Consider the following 16861-nt stretch of genomic DNA (forward strand, 5'->3'; position numbering starts at 1 on the left):
CGAGAAACAGAGGGGCAGAAACAGAGGGCGAGAAGCAGAGTGGCTAAAACAGAGGGGCTGAAACAGAGAGCGCGAAACAGAGGGGCTGAAACAGAGGGGCTGAAATAGAGGGGCTGAAACAGAGGGCGAGAAACAGTGGGGCTGAAACAGAGGGGCTGAAACAGAGGGGCTGATACAGAGGGCGGGAAACAGAGTGGCTGAAACAAAGGGCGAGTAACAGAGGGGCTGAAACAGAGGGCGATAAACAGAGGGGCTGAAACAGAGGGGCTGAAACAGAGGGGCTGAAACAGAGGGCGAGAAACAGAGAGGCTGAAACAGAGGGCGCGAAACAGAGGGGCTGAAACAGAGGGCGAGAAACAGAGGGGCTGAAACAGAGGGGCTGAAACAGAGGGGCTGAAACAGAGGGGCTGAAACAGAGGGCGAGAAACAGTGGGGCTGAAACTGAGGGAGTGAAACAGAGGGTCTGAAACTGAGGGACTGAAACAGAGGGCGAGAAACAGAGGGGCTGAAACAGAGGGCGAGAAACAGGGGCTGAAACAGAAGGGCTGAATGAGTGGGGCTGAAACAGAGGGGCTGAATCAGAGGGGCTGAAACAGAGGGTGTGAAACAGAGGGGCTGAAACAGAGGTCGAGAAACAGAGGGGCTGAAACAGAGGGGCTGAAACAGAGGGGCTGAAACAGAGGGGCTGAAACAGAAGGGCTGAATGAGTGGGGCTGAAACAGAGGGGCTGAATCAGAGGGGCAGAAACAGACGGCGAGAAACAGAGGGGCTGAAACACAGGTCGAGAAACAGAGGGGCTGAAACAGAGGGGCTGAAACAGAGGGGCTGAAACAGAGGAGCTGAAACAGAGGGCGAGAAACAATCGGGCTGAAACAGAGGGGCTGAAACAGAGGGGCTGATACAGAGGGCGAGAAACAGAGGCGCTGAAACAGAGGGCGAGTAACAGAGGGGCTGAAACAGAGGGCGATAAACAGAGGGGCTGAAACAGAGTGGCTGAAACAGAGGCGCTGAAACAGAGGGGATGAAATAGAGGGGCTGAAACAGAGGGCGAGAAACTGAGAGGCAGAAACAGAGGGCGAGAAACAGAGGGGCTGAAACAGAGGGCGAGAAACAGAGGTTGGCTGAAACAGAGTGCGAGAAACAGAGGAGTTGAAACAGAGGGGCTGAAACAGAGGGGCTGAAACAGAGGGCGAGAAACAGAGGGGCTGAAACAGAGGGCGAGACACAGAGGGGCTGAAACAGAGGGGCTGAAACAGAGGGGCTGAATCAGAGGGGCTGATTCAGAGGGGCTGAAACAGAGGGGCTGAATCAGAGGGGCTGAAACAGAGGGCGAGAAACAGAGGGGCTGAAACAGAGGACGAGAAACAGAGGGGCAGAAACAGAGGGCGAGAAGCAGAGTGGCTAAAACAGAGGGGCTGAAACAGAGAGCGCGAAACAGAGGGGCTGAAACAGAGGGCGAGAAACAGAGGGGCTGAAACAGAGGGGCTGAAACAGAGGGGCTAAATCAGAGGGGCAGAAACAGAGGGCGAGAAACAGAGGGGCTGAAACAGAGGGCGAGAAACAGAGGGGCTGAAACAGAGGGGCTGAAACAGAGGGGCTGAAACAGAGGGGCTGAAACAGAGGGCGAGAAACAGAGGGGCTGAAACAGAGGGCGAGAAACAGAGGGGCAGAAACAGAGGGGCTGAAACAGAAGGGCTGAAACAGAGGGGCTGAAACAGAGGGCGAGAAACAGAGGGGCTGAATCAGAGGGGCTGAATCACAGGGACATAAACAGAGGGGCTGAAACAGAGGGCCAGAAACAGTGGGGCTGAAACAGAGGGCGAGTAACAGAGGTCGAGAAACAGAGGGGCTGAAACAGAGGGGCTGAAACAGAGGGGCTGATACAGAGGGCGAGAAACAGAGGGGCTGAATCAGAGGGGCTGAAACGGAGGGTGAGAAACGGAGGGGCTGAAACAGAGGGCGAGAAACAGAGTGGCTGAAACAGACGGGCTGAAACAAAGGGGCTGCAAAAGAGGGCGAAAAACAGAGGCGCTGAAACAGAGGCCGAGAAACAGAGGGGCTGAAACAGAGGGGCTGAAACAGAGGGGCTGAATGAGTGGGGCTGAATCAGAGGGGCTGAATTAGAGGGGCTGAAACAGAGTGGCTGAAACAGAGGGGCTGAAACAGAGGGGCTGGAACAGAGGGGGAGAAACAGAGGGGCTGAAACAGAGGGGCTGAATCAGAGGGGCTGAAACAGAGGGCGAGAAACAGAGGGGCTGAAACAGAGGGCGAGAAACCGAGGGGCAGAAACAGAGGGTGAGAAACAGAGGGGCTGAAACAGAGGGCGAGAAACAGAGGGGCTGAAACAGAGGGCGAGAAACAGAGGGGCTGAAACAGAGGGCGAGAAACAGAGGGCGAGAAACAGAGGGACTGAAACAGAGGCGCTGAAACACAGGGGCTGAAACAGAGGGCGAGAAACAGAGGGGCTGAAACAGAGTGCGAGAAACCGAGGGGCTGAAACAGAGGGCGAGAAACAGAGAGGCTGAAACAGAGGGGCTGAAACAGAGGTGCTGAATCAGAGGGGCTGATTCAGAGGGGCTGAAACAGAGGGGCTGAATCAGAGGGCGAGAAACAGAGGGGCTGAAACAGAGGGCGAGAAACACAGGGGCTGAAACAGAGGGCGAGAAACAGAGTGGCTGAAACAGAGGGGCTGAAACAGAGAGCGCGAAACAGAGGGACTGAAACAGAGGGCGAGAAACAGAGGGGCTGAAAAAGAGGGTCTGAAACAGAGGGGCTGAATCAGAGGGACAGAAACAGAGGGCGATAAACAGAGGGGCTGAAACAGAGGGCGAGAAACAGAGCGGCTGAAACACAGGGGCTGAAACAGAGGGGCTGAAACAGAGGGCGAGAAACAGAGGGGCTGAAACAGAGGGCGAGAAACAGAGGGGCTGAAACAGAGGGGCTGAAACAGAAGGGCTGAAACAGAGGGGCTGAAACAGAGGGCGAGAAACAGAGGGGCTGAATCAGAGGGGCTGAATCAGAGGGGCTGAAACAGAGGGGCTGAAACAGAGGGCGAGAAACAGAGGGGCTGAAACAGAGGGCGAGTAACAGAGGGCGAGAAACAGAGGGGCTGAAACTGAGGGGCTGAAACAGAGGGGCTGATACAGAGGGCGAGAAACAGAGGGGCTGAATCAGAGGGGCTGAAACAGAGGGTGAGAAACAGAGGGGCTGAAACAGAGGGCCAGAAACAGAGTGGCTGAAACAGACGGGCTGAAACAGAGGGGCTGAAAAAGAGGGCGAAAAACAGAGGGGAAAAAACAGAGGGCGAGAAACAGAGGTGCTGAAACAGAGGGGCTTAAACAGAGGGGCTGAATGAGTGGGGCTGAATCAGAGGGGCTGAATCAGAGGGGCTGGAACAGATGGGGAGAAACAGAGGGGCTGAAACAGATAGGCTGAATCAGAGGGGCTGAAACAGAGGGCGAGAAAAATAGGGGCTGAAACAGAGGGCGAGAAACAGATGGGCAGAAAGAGAGGGCGAGAAACAGAGGGGCTGAAACAGACGGGCTGAAACAGACGGCGAAAAAGAGAGGGGCTGAAACAGAGGGCTAGAAACAGAGGGTGAGAAACAGAGGGCGAGAAACAGAGGGGATGAAACAGTGGGGTTGAAACAGAGGGGCTGAAACAGAGGGGCTGAAACAGAGGGGCTGAATCAGAGGGGATGAAACAGAGGGGCTGAATCAGAGAGCGAGAAACAGAGGGGCTTAAACAGAGGGGCTGAAACAGAGGGCGAGAAACAGAGGGGCTGAAACAGAGGGGCTGAAACAGAGGGCGAGAAACAGAGGGGCTGAAACAGAGGCGAGAAACAGAGGGGCTGAAACAGAGGGCGAGAAACAGAGTGGCTGAAACAGAGGGGCTGAAACAGAGAGCACGAAACAGAGGGGCTGAAACAGAGGGCGAGAAACAGAGGGGCTGAAAAAGAGGGGATAAATCAGAGGGGCAGAAACAGAGGGCGAGAAACAGAGGGGCTGAAACAGAGGTCGAGAAACAGTGGGGCTGAAACAGAGGGGCTGAAACAGAGGGGCTGAAACAGAAGGACTGAAACAGAGGGGCTGAAACAGAGGGCGAGAAACAGAGGGGCTGAATCATACGGGCTGAATCAGAGGGGCTGAAACAGAGGGGCTGAATCTGAGGGGCTGAATCAGATGGGCTGAAACAGAGGGCGAGAAATAGAGGGCGAGAAACAGAGGGGCTGAAACAGAGGGGCTGAAACAGAGGGGCTGAAACAGAGGGGCTGAAACAGAGGGTGAGAAACAGAGGGGCTGAAACAGAGGGCGAGAAACAGAGGGGCTGAAACAGAGGGGCTGAAACAGAAGGGCTGAAACTGAGGGGCTGAAACAGAGGGCGAGAAACAGAGGGGTTGAATCAGAGGGGCGGAATCAGAGGGGCTGAAACAGAGGGGCTGAAACAGAGGGCGAGAAACTGAGGGGCTGAAACAGAGGGCGAGAAACAGAGGGCGAGAAACAGAGGGGCTGAAACAGAGGGGCTGAAACAGAGGGACTGAAACAGAGGGGCTGATACAGAGGGCGAGAAACAGAGGGGCTGAAACAGAGGGCGAGTAACAGAGGGGCTGAAACAGAGGGCGATAAACAGAGAGGCTGAAACAGAGGGGCTGAAACAGAGTGCGAGAAACAGAGAGGCTGAAACAGAGGGCGCGAAACAGAGGGGCTGAAACAGAGGGCGAGAAACAGAGGGGCTGAAACAGAGGGGCTGAAACAGAGGGGCTGAAACAGAGGGGCTGAAACAGAGGGCGAGAAACAGTGGGGCTGAAACAGAGGGGCTGAAACAGAGGGGCTGATACAGAGGGCGGGAAACAGAGGGGCTGAAACAGAGGGCGAGTAACAAAGGGGCTGAAACAGAGGGCGATAAACAGAGGGGCTGAAACAGAGGGGCTGAAACTGAGGGGCTGAAACAGAGGGCGAGAAACAGAGAGGCTGAAACAGAGGGGCTGAAACAGAGGGCGAGAAACTGAGAGGCAGAAACAGAGGGCGAGAAACAGAGGGGCTGAAACAGAGGGCGAGAAAGAGAGGGGCTGAAACAGAGTGCGAGAAACAGAGGAGTTGAAACAGAGGGGCTGAAACAGAGGGGCTGAAACAGAGGGCGAGAAACAGAGGGGCTGAAACAGAGGGCGAGAAACAGAGGGGCTGAAACAGAGGGGCTGAAACAGAGGGGCTGAATCAGAGGGGCTGATTCAGAGGGGCTGAAACAGAGGGGCTGAATCAGAGGGGCTGAAACAGAGGGCGAGAAACATTGGGGCTGAAACAGAGGACGAGAAACAGAGGGGCAGAAACAGAGGGCGAGAAGCAGAGTGGCTAAAACAGAGGGGCTGAAACAGAGAGCGCGAAACAGAGGGGCTGAAACAGAGGGGCTGAAATAGAGGGGCTGAAACAGAGGGCGAGAAACAGTGGGGCTGAAACAGAGGGGCTGAAACAGAGGGGCTGATACAGAGGGCGGGAAACAGAGGGGCTGAAACAAAGGGCGAGTAACAGAGGGGCTGAAACAGAGGGCGATAAACAGAGGGGCTGAAACAGAGGGGCTGAAACAGAGGGGCTGAAACAGAGGGCGAGAAACAGAGAGGCTGAAACAGAGGGGCTGAAACAGAGGGGCTGAAACAGAGGGGCTGAAACAGAGGGCGAGAAACAGTGGGGCTGAAACAGAGGGAGTGAAACAGAGGGTCTGAAACTGAGGGACTGAAACAGAGGGCGAGAAACAGAGGGGCTGAAACAGAGGGCGAGAAACAGGGGCTGAAACAGAAGGGCTGAATGAGTGGGGCTGAAACAGAGGGGCTGAATCAGAGGGGCTGAAACAGAGGGTGAGAAACAGAGCGGCTGAAACAGAGGTCGAGAAACAGAGGGGCTGAAACAGAGGGGCTGAAACAGAGGGGCTGAAACTGAGGGACTGAAACAGAGGGCGAGAAACAGAGGGGCTGAAACAGAGGGCGAGAAACAGGGGCTGAAACAGAAGGGCTGAATGAGTGGGGCTGAAACAGAGGGGCTGAATCAGAGGGGCTGAAACAGAGGGTGAGAAACAGAGGGGCTGAAACAGAGGTCGAGAAACAGAGGGGCTGAAACAGAGGGGCTGAAACAGAGGGGCTGAAACAGAGGGGCTGAAACAGAAGGGCTGAATGAGTGGGGCTGAAACAGAGGGGCTGAATCAGAGGGGCAGAAACAGACGGCGAGAAACAGAGGGGCTGAAACACAGGTCGAGAAACAGAGGGGCTGAAACAGAGGGGCTGAAACAGAGGGGCTGAAACAGAGGGGCTGAAACAGAGGGCGAGAAACAATCGGGCTGAAACAGAGGGGCTGAAACAGAGGGGCTGATACAGAGGGCGAGAAACAGAGGGGCTGAAACAGAGGGCGAGACACAGAGGGGCTGAAACAGAGGGGCTGAAACAGAGGGGCGGAATCAGAGGGGCTGATTCAGAGGGGCTGAAACAGAGGGGCTGAATCAGAGGGGCTGAAACAGAGGGCGAGAAACAGCGGGGCTGAAACAGAGGACGAGAAACAGAGGGGCAGAAACAGAGGGCGAGAAGCAGAGTGGCTAAAACAGAGGGGCTGAAACAGAGAGCGCGAAACAGAGGGGCTGAAACAGAGGGCGAGAAACAGAGGGGCTGAAACAGAGGGGCTGAAACAGAGGGGCTAAATCAGAGGGGCAGAAACAGAGGGCGAGAAACAGAGGGGCTGAAACAGAGGGCGAGAAACAGAGGGGCTGAAACAGAGGGGCTGAAACAGAGGGGCTGAAACAGAGGGGCTGAAACAGAGGGCGAGAAACAGAGGGGCTGAAACAGAGGGCGAGAAACAGAGGGGCAGAAACAGAGGGGCTGAAACAGAAGGGCTGAAACAGAGGGGCTGAAACAGAGGGCGAGAAACAGAGGGTCTGAATCAGAGGGGCTGAATCACAGGGACATAAACAGAGGGGCTGAAACAGAGGGCCAGAAACAGTGGGGCTGAAACAGAGGGCGAGTAACAGAGGTCGAGAAACAGAGGGGCTGAAACAGAGGGGCTGAAACAGAGGGGCTGATACAGAGGGCGAGAAACAGAGGGGCTGAATCAGAGGGGCTGAAACGGAGGGTGAGAAACGGAGGGGCTGAAACAGAGGGCGAGAAACAGAGTGGCTGAAACAGACGGGCTGAAACAAAGGGGCTGAAAAAGAGGGCGAAAAACAGAGGCGCTGAAACAGAGGCCGAGAAACAGAGGGGCTGAAACAGAGGGGCTGAAACAGAGGGGCTGAATGAGTGGGGCTGAATCAGAGGGGCTGAATCAGAGGGGCTGAAACAGAGTGGCTGAAACAGAGGGGCTGAAACAGAGGGGCAGGAACAGAGGGGGAGAAACAGAGGGGCTGAAACAGAGGGGCTGAATCAGAGGGGCTGAAACAGAGGGCGAGAAACAGAGGGGCTGAAACAGAGGGCGAGAAACCGAGGGGCAGAAACAGAGGGTGAGAAACAGAGGGGCTGAAACAGAGGGCGAGAAACAGAGGGGCTGAAACAGAGGGCGAGAAACAGAGGGGCTGAAACAGAGGGCGAGAAACAGAGGGCGAGAAACAGAGGGACTGAAACAGAGGCGCTGAAACACAGGGGCTGAAACAGAGGGCGAGAAACAGAGGGGCTGAAACAGAGTGCGAGAAACCGAGGGGCTGAAACAGAGGGCGAGAAACAGAGAGGCTGAAACAGAGGGGCTGAAACAGAGGTGCTGAATCAGAGGGGCTGATTCAGAGGGGCTGAAACAGAGGGGCTGAATCAGAGGGGCTGAAACAGAGTGCGAGAAACAGAGGGGCTGAAACAGAGGGCGAGAAACACAGGGGCTGAAACAGAGGGCGAGAAACAGAGTGGCTGAAACAGAGGGGCTGAAACAGAGAGCGCGAAACAGAGGGACTGAAACAGAGGGCGAGAAAGAGAGGGGCTGAAAAAGAGGGGCTGAAACAGAGGGGCTGAATCAGAGGGACAGAAACAGAGGGCGATAAACAGAGGGGCTGAAACAGAGGGCGAGAAACAGAGCGGCTGAAACACAGGGGCTGAAACAGAGGGGCTGAAACAGAGGGCGAGAAACAGAGGGGCTGAAACAGAGGGCGAGAAACAGAGGGGCTGAAACAGAGGGGCTGAAACAGAAGGGCTGAAACAGAGGGGCTGAAACAGAGGGCGAGAAACAGAGGGGCTGAATCAGAGGGGCTGAATCAGAGGGGCTGAAACAGAGGGGCTGAAACAGAGGGCGAGAAACAGAGGGGCTGAAACAGAGGGCGAGAAACAGAGGGGCTGAAACAGAGGGGCTGAAACAGAGGGGCTGATACAGAGGGCGAGAAACAGAGGGGCTGAATCAGAGGGGCTGAAACAGAGGGTGAGAAACAGAGGGGCTGAAACAGAGGGCCAGAAACAGAGTGGCTGAAACAGACGGGCTGAAACAGAGGGGCTGAAAAAGAGGGCGAAAAACAGAGGGGAAAAAACAGAGGGCGAGAAACAGAGGTGCTGAAACAGAGGGGCTTAAACAGAGGGGCTGAATGAGTGGGGCTGAATCAGAGGGGCTGAATCAGAGGGGCTGGAACAGATGGGGAGAAACAGAGGGGCTGAAACAGAGAGGCTGAATCAGAGGGGCTGAAACAGAGGGCGAGAAAAAGAGGGGCTGAAACAGAGGGCGAGAAACAGATGGGCAGAAAGAGAGGGCGAGAAACAGAGGGGCTGAAACAGAGGGGTTGAAACAGAGGGCGAAAAAGAGAGGGGCTGAAACAGAGGGCTAGAAACAGGGGGTGAGAAACAGAGGGCGAGAAACAGAGGGGATGAAACAGTGGGGTTGAAACAGAGGGGCTGAAACAGAGGGGCTGAAACAGAAGGGCTGAATCAGAAGGGATGAAACAGAGGGGCTGAATCAGAGAGCGAGAAACAGAGGGGCTTAAACAGAGGGGCTGAAACAGAGGGCGAGAAACAGAGGGGCTGAAACAGAGGGGCTGAAACAGAGGGGCTGAAACAGAGGGCGAGAAACAGAGGGGCTGAAATAGAGGGCGAGAAACAGAGGGGCTGAAACAGAGGGGCTGAAACAGAGGGGCTGAAACAGAGGGCGAGAAACAGAGGGGCTGAAACAGAGGGCGAGAAACAGTGGGGCTGAATCAGACGGCGAGAAGCAGAGGGGCTGAAACAGAGGGGCTGAAACAGAGGGGCTGAAGCAGAGGACGAGAAACAGAGGGGCTGAATCAGAGGGGCTTAATCAGAGGGGCTGGAACAGAGGGGCTGAATACGAGGGCGAGAAACAAACGGGCTGAAACAGCGGGCGAGAAACAGAGGGCGAGAAACAGAGGGGCAGAAACAGCGGGGCTGAAACAGACGGGCTGAAACAGAGAGCCTGAAACAGAGGGCGAGAAACAGAGGGGCTGAAACAGAGGGCGAGAAACAGAGGGGCTGAAACAGAGGGGCTGAAACAGAGGGGCTAAAACAGAGGGCGTGAAACAGAGAGGCTGAAACAGAGGGCGAGAAACAGAGGGGCTGAAACAGAGGGCGAGAAACTGAGGGGCTGAAACAGAGGGCGAGAAACAGAGGGGTTGAAATAGAGGTGCTGAAACAGAGGGGCTGAAACAGAGGGCGAGAAACAGAGGGGCTGAAACTGAGGGCGAGAAACAGAGAGGCGGAATCAGAGGGGCTGAAACAGAGCGGCTGAAACAGAGGGGCTGAAACAGAGGGCGAGAAATAGAGGGGCTGAAACAGAGGGCGAGAAACAGAGGGGCTGAAACACAGGGCGAGAAACAGTGGGGCTGAAACAGAGGGACTGAAACAGAGGGTCTGAAACAGAGGGACTGAAACAGAGGACGAAAAACAGAGGGGCAGAAACAGAGGGCGAGAAGCAGAGTGGCTAAAACAGAGGGGCTGAAACAGAGAGCGCGAAACAGAGGGGCTGAAACAGAGGGCGAGAAACAGAGGGGCTGAAACAGAGGGGCTGAAACAGAGGGGCTAAATCAGAGGGGCAGAAACAGAGGGCGAGAAACAGAGGGGCTGAAACAGAGGGCGAGAAACAGAGGGGCTGAAACAGAGGGGCTGAAACAGAGGGGCTGAAACAGAAGGGCTGAAACAGAGGGCGAGAAACAGAGGGGCTGAAACAGAGGGCGAGAAACAGAGGGGCTGAAACAGAGGGGCTGAAACAGAAGGGCTGAAACAGAGGGGCTGAAACAGAGGGCGAGAAACAGAGGGGCTGAATCACAGGGGCATAAACAGAGGGGCTGAAACAGAGGGCGAGTAACAGAGGGCGAGAAACAGAGGGGCTGAAACAGAGGGGCTGAAACAGAGGGGCTGATACAGAGGGCGAGTAACAGAGGGCGAGAAACAGAGGGGCTGAAACAGAGGGGCTGAAACAGAGGGGCTGATACAGAGGGCGAGAAACAGAGGGGCTGAATCAGAGGGGCTGAAACGGAGGGTGAGAAACGGAGGGGCTGAATCAGAGGGGCTGAAACGGAGGCCGAGAAACAGAGGGGCTGAAACAGAGGGGCTGAAACAGAGGGGCTGAATGAGTGGAGCTGAATCAGAGGGGCTGAATAGGTGCTGAAACAGAGTGGCTGAAACAGAGGGGCTGAAACAGATGGGCTGGAACAGAGGGGGAGAAACAGAGGGGCTGAAACAGAGGGGCTGAATCAGAGGGGCTGAAACAGAGGGCGAGAAACAGAGGGGCTGAAACAGAGGGCGAGAAACCGAGGGGCAGAAACAGAGGGTGAGAAACAGAGGGGCTGAAACAGAGGGCGAGAAACAGAGGGGCTGAAACAGAGGGCGAGAAACAGAGGGGCTGAAACAGAGGGCGAGAAACAGAGGGCGAGAAACAGAGGGACTGAAACAGAGGCGCTGAAACACAGGGGCTGAAACAGAGGGCGAGAAACAGAGGGGCTGAAACAGAGTGCGAGAAACCGAGGGGCTGAAACAGAGGGCGGGAAACAGAGAGGCTGAAACAGAGGGGCTGAAACAGAGGTGCTGAATCAGAGGGGCTGGTTCAGAGGGGCTGAAACAATGGGGCTGAATCAGAGGGGCTGAAACAGAGTGCGAGAAACAGAGGGGCTGAAACAGAGGGCGAGAAACACAGGGGCTGAAACAGAGGGCGAGAAACAGAGTGGCTGAAACAGAGGGGCTGAAACAGAGAGCGCGAAACAGAGGGACTGAAACAGAGGGCGAGAAACAGAGGGGCTGAAAAAGAGGGGCTGAAACAGAGGGGCTAAATCAGAGGGACAGAAACAGAGGGCGAGAAACAGAGCGGCTGAAACACAGGGGCTGAAACAGAGGGGCTGAAACAGAGGGGCTGAAACAGAGGGCGAGAAACAGAGGGGCTGAAACAGAGGGCGAGAAACAGAGGGGCTGAAACAGAGGGGCTGAAACAGAAGGGCTGAAACAGAGGGGCTGAAACAGAGGGCGAGAAACAGAGGGGCTGAATCAGAGGGGCTGAATCAGAGGGGCTGAAACAGAGGGGCTGAAACAGAGGGCGAGAAACAGAGGGGCTGAAAAAGAGGGCGAGTAACAGAGGGCGAGAAACAGAGGGGCTGAAACAGAGGGGCTGAAACAGAGGGGCTGATACAGAGGGCGAGAAACAGAGGGGCTGAATCAGAGGGGCTGAAACAGAGGGTGAGAAACAGAGGGGCTGAAACAGAGGGCCAGAAACAGAGTGGCTGAAACAGACGGGCTGAAACAGAGGGGCTGAAAAAGAGGGCGAAAAACAGAGGGGAAAAAACAGAGGTCGAGAAACAGAGGGGCTGAAACAGAGGGGCTTAAACAGAGGGGCTGAATGAGTGGGGCTGAATCAGAGGGGCTGAATCAGAGGGGCTGGAACAGAGGGCGAGAAACCGAGGGGCAGAAACAGAGGGTGAGAAACAGAGGGGCTGAAACAGAGGGCGAGAAACAGAGGGGCTGAAACAGAGGGCGAGAAACAGAGGGGCTGAAACAGAGGGCGAGAAACAGAGGGCGAGAAACAGAGGGACTGAAACAGAGGCGCTGAAACACAGGGGCTGAAACAGAGGGCGAGAAACAGAGGGGCTGAAACAGAGTGCGAGAAACCGAGGGGCTGAAACAGAGGGCGGGAAACAGAGAGGCTGAAACAGAGGGGCTGAAACAGAGGTGCTGAATCAGAGGGGCTGGTTCAGAGGGGCTGAAACAATGGGGCTGAATCAGAGGGGCTGAAACAGAGTGCGAGAAACAGAGGGGCTGAAACAGAGGGCGAGAAACACAGGGGCTGAAACAGAGGGCGAGAAACAGAGTGGCTGAAACAGAGGGGCTGAAACAGAGAGCGAGAAACAGAGGGGCTGAAAAAGAGGGGCTGAAACAGAGGGGCTAAATCAGAGGGACAGAAACAGAGGGCGAGAAACAGAGCGGCTGAAACACAGGGGCTGAAACAGAGGGGCTGAAACAGAGGGGCTGAAACAGAGGGCGAGAAACAGAGGGGCTGAAACAGAGGGCGAGAAACAGAGGGGCTGAAACAGAGGGGCTGAAACAGAAGGGCTGAAACAGAGGGGCTGAAACAGAGGGCGAGAAACAGAGGGGCTGAATCAGAGGGGCTGAATCAGAGGGGCTGAAACAGAGGGGCTGAAACAGAGGGCGAGAAACAGAGGGGCTGAAAAAGAGGGCGAGTAACAGAGGGCGAGAAACAGAGGGGCTGAAACAGAGGGGCTGAAACAGAGGGGCTGATACAGAGGGCGAGAAACAGAGGGGCTGAATCAGAGGGGCTGAAACAGAGGGTGAGAAACAGAGGGGCTGAAACAGAGGGCCAGAAACAGAGTGGCTGAAACAGACGGGCTGAAACAGAGGGGCTGAAAAAGAGGGCGAAAAACAGAGGGGAAAAAACAGAGGTCGAGAAACAGAGGGGCTGAAACAGAGGGGCTTAAACAGAGGGGCTGAATGAGTGGGGCTGAATCAGAGGGGCTGAATCAGAGGGGCTGGAACAGAGGGGGAGAAACAGAGCGGCTGAAACAGAGAGGCTGAATCAGAGGGGCTGAAACAGAGGGCGAGAAAAAGAGGGGCTGAAACAGAGGGCGAGAAACAGATGGGCAGAAAGAGATTGGGAGAAACAGACGGGCTGAAACAGAGGGGCTGAAACAGAGGGCGAAAAAGAGAGGGGCTGAAACAGAGGGCTAGAAACAGAGGGTGAGAAACAGAGGGCGAGAAACTGAGGGGATGAAACAGAGGGGTTGAAACAGAGGGGCTGAAACAGAGGGGCTGAATCAGAGGGGCTGAAACAGAGGGGCTGAATCAGAGAGCGCGAAACAGAGGGGCTTAAACAGAGGGGCTGAAACAGAGGGCGAGAAACAGAGGGGCTGAAACAGGGGGCTGAAACAGAGGGGCTGAAACAGAGGGCGAGAAACAGAGGGGCTGAAATAGAGGGCGAGAAACAGAGGGGCTGAAACAGAGGGGCTGAAACAGAGGGGCTAAATCAGAGGGGCAGAAACAGAGGGCGAGAAACAGAGGGGCTGAAACAGAGGGCGAGAAACAGAGGGGCTGAAACAGAGGGGCTGAAACAGAGGGGCTGAAACAGAAGGGCTGAAACAGAGGGCGAGAAACAGAGGGGCTGAAACAGAGGGCGAGAAACAGAGGGGCTGAAACAGAGGGGCTGAAACAGAAGGGCTGAAACAGAGGGGCTGAAACAGAGGGCGAGAAACAGAGGGGCTGAATCACAGGGGCATAAACAGAGGGGCTGAAACAGAGGGCGAGTAACAGAGGGCGAGAAACAGAGGGGCTGAAACAGAGGGGCTGAAACAGAGGGGCTGATACAGAGGGCGAGTAACAGAGGGCGAGAAACAGAGGGGCTGAAACAGAGGGGCTGAAACAGAGGGGCTGATACAGAGGGCGAGAAACAGAGGGGCTGAATCAGAGGGGCTGAAACGGAGGGTGAGAAACGGAGGGGCTGAAACAGAGGGGCTGAAAAAGAGGGCGAAAAACAGAGGCGCTGAAACAGAGGCCGAGAAACAGAGGGGCTGAAACAGAGGGGCTGAAACAGAGGGGCTGAATGAGTGGAGCTGAATCAGAGGGGCTGAATAGGTGCTGAAACAGAGTGGCTGAAACAGAGGGGCTGAAACAGATGGGCTGGAACAGAGGGGGAGAAACAGAGGGGCTGAAACAGAGGGGCTGAATCAGAGGGGCTGAAACAGAGGGCGAGAAACAGAGGGGCTGAAACAGAGGGCGAGAAACCGAGGGGCAGAAACAGAGGGTGAGAAACAGAGGGGCTGAAACAGAGGGCGAGAAACAGAGGGGCTGAAACAGAGGGCGAGAAACAGAGGGGCTGAAACAGAGGGCGAGAAACAGAGGGCGAGAAACAGAGGGACTGAAACAGAGGCGCTGAAACACAGGGGCTGAAACAGAGGGCGAGAAACAGAGGGGCTGAAACAGAGTGCGAGAAACCGAGGGGCTGAAACAGAGGGCGGGAAACAGAGAGGCTGAAACAGAGGGGCTGAAACAGAGGTGCTGAATCAGAGGGGCTGGTTCAGAGGGGCTGAAACAATGGGGCTGAATCAGAGGGGCTGAAACAGAGTGCGAGAAACAGAGGGGCTGAAACAGAGGGCGAGAAACACAGGGGCTGAAACAGAGGGCGAGAAACAGAGTGGCTGAAACAGAGGGGCTGAAACAGAGAGCGCGAAACAGAGGGACTGAAACAGAGGGCGAGAAACAGAGGGGCTGAAAAAGAGGGGCTGAAACAGAGGGGCTAAATCAGAGGGACAGAAACAGAGGGCGAGAAACAGAGCGGCTGAAACACAGGGGCTGAAACAGAGGGGCTGAAACAGAGGGGCTGAAACAGAGGGCGAGAAACAGAGGGGCTGAAACAGAGGGCGAGAAACAGAGGGGCTGAAACAGAGGGGCTGAAACAGAAGGGCTGAAACAGAGGGGCTGAAACAGAGGGCGAGAAACAGAGGGGCTGAATCAGAGGGGCTGAATCAGAGGGGCTGAAACAGAGGGGCTGAAACAGAGGGCGAGAAACAGAGGGGCTGAAAAAGAGGGCGAGTAACAGAGGGCGAGAAACAGAGGGGCTGAAACAGAGGGGCTGAAACAGAGGGGCTGATACAGAGGGCGAGAAACAGAGGGGCTGAATCAGAGGGGCTGAAACAGAGGGTGAGAAACAGAGGGGCTGAAACAGAGGGCCAGAAACAGAGTGGCTGAAACAGACGGGCTGAAACAGAGGGGCTGAAAAAGAGGGCGAAAAACAGAGGGGAAAAAACAGAGGTCGAGAAACAGAGGGGCTGAAACAGAGGGGTTTAAACAGAGGGGCTGAATGAGTGGGGCTGAATCAGAGGGGCTGAATCAGAGGGGCTGGAACAGAGGGCGAGAAACCGAGGGGCAGAAACAGAGGGCGAGAAACAGAGGGGCTGAAACAGAGGGCGAGAAACAGAGGGGCTGAAACAGAGGGCGAGAAACAGAGGGACTGAAACAGAGGCGCTGAAACACAGGGGCTGAAACAGAGGGCGAGAAACAGAGGGGCTGAAACAGAGTGCGAGAAACCGAGGGGCTGAAACAGAGGGCGGGAAACAGAGAGGCTGAAACAGAGGGGCTGAAACAGAGGTGCTGAATCAGAGGGGCTGGTTCAGAGGGGCTGAAACAATGGGGCTGAATCAGAGGGGCTGAAACAGAGTGCGAGAAACAGAGGGGCTGAAACAGAGGGCGAGAAACACAGGGGCTGAAACAGAGGGCGAGAAACAGAGTGGCTGAAACAGAGGGGCTGAAACAGAGAGCGAGAAACAGAGGGGCTGAAAAAGAGGGGCTGAAACAGAGGGGCTAAATCAGAGGGACAGAAACAGAGGGCGAGAAACAGAGCGGCTGAAACACAGGGGCTGAAACAGAGGGGCTGAAACAGAGGGGCTGAAACAGAGGGCGAGAAACAGAGGGGCTGAAACAGAGGGCGAGAAACAGAGGGGCTGAAACAGAGGGGCTGAAACAGAAGGGCTGAAACAGAGGGGCTGAAACAGAGGGCGAGAAACAGAGGGGCTGAATCAGAGGGGCTGAATCAGAGGGGCTGAAACAGAGGGGCTGAAACAGAGGGCGAGAAACAGAGGGGCTGAAAAAGAGGGCGAGTAACAGAGGGCGAGAAACAGAGGGGCTGAAACAGAGGGGCTGAAACAGAGGGGCTGATACAGAGGGCGAGAAACAGAGGGGCTGAATCAGAGGGGCTGAAACAGAGGGTGAGAAACAGAGGGGCTGAAACAGAGGGCCAGAAACAGAGTGGCTGAAACAGACGGGCTGAAACAGAGGGGCTGAAAAAGAGGGCGAAAAACAGAGGGGAAAAAACAGAGGTCGAGAAACAGAGGGGCTGAAACAGAGGGGCTTAAACAGAGGGGCTGAATGAGTGGGGCTGAATCAGAGGGGCTGAATCAGAGGGGCTGGAACAGAGGGGGAGAAACAGAGCGGCTGAAACAGAGAGGCTGAATCAGAGGGGCTGAAACAGAGGGCGAGAAAAAGAGGGGCTGAAACAGAGGGCGAGAAACAGATGGGCAGAAAGAGATTGGGAGAAACAGACGGGCTGAAACAGAGGGGCTGAAACAGAGGGCGAAAAAGAGAGGGGCTGAAACAGAGGGCTAGAAACAGAGGGTGAGAAACAGAGGGCGAGAAACTGAGGGGATGAAACAGAGGGGTTGAAACAGAGGGGCTGAAACAGAGGGGCTGAATCAGAGGGGCTGAAACAGAGGGGCTGAATCAGAGAGCGCGAAACAGAGGGGCTTAAACAGAGGGGCTGAAACAGAGGGCGAGAAACAGAGGGGCTGAAACAGGGGGCTGAAACAGAGGGGCTGAAACAGAGGGCGAGAAACAGAGGGGCTGAAATAGAGGGCGAGAAACAGAGGGGCTGAAACAGAGGGGCTGAAACAGAGGGGCCGAAACAGAGGGCGAGAAACAGAGGGGCTG

Source organism: Chiloscyllium punctatum, chromosome 4, assembly GCF_047496795.1.
Source record: "Chiloscyllium punctatum isolate Juve2018m chromosome 4, sChiPun1.3, whole genome shotgun sequence".
Classification (NCBI taxonomy): domain Eukaryota; kingdom Metazoa; phylum Chordata; class Chondrichthyes; order Orectolobiformes; family Hemiscylliidae; genus Chiloscyllium; species Chiloscyllium punctatum.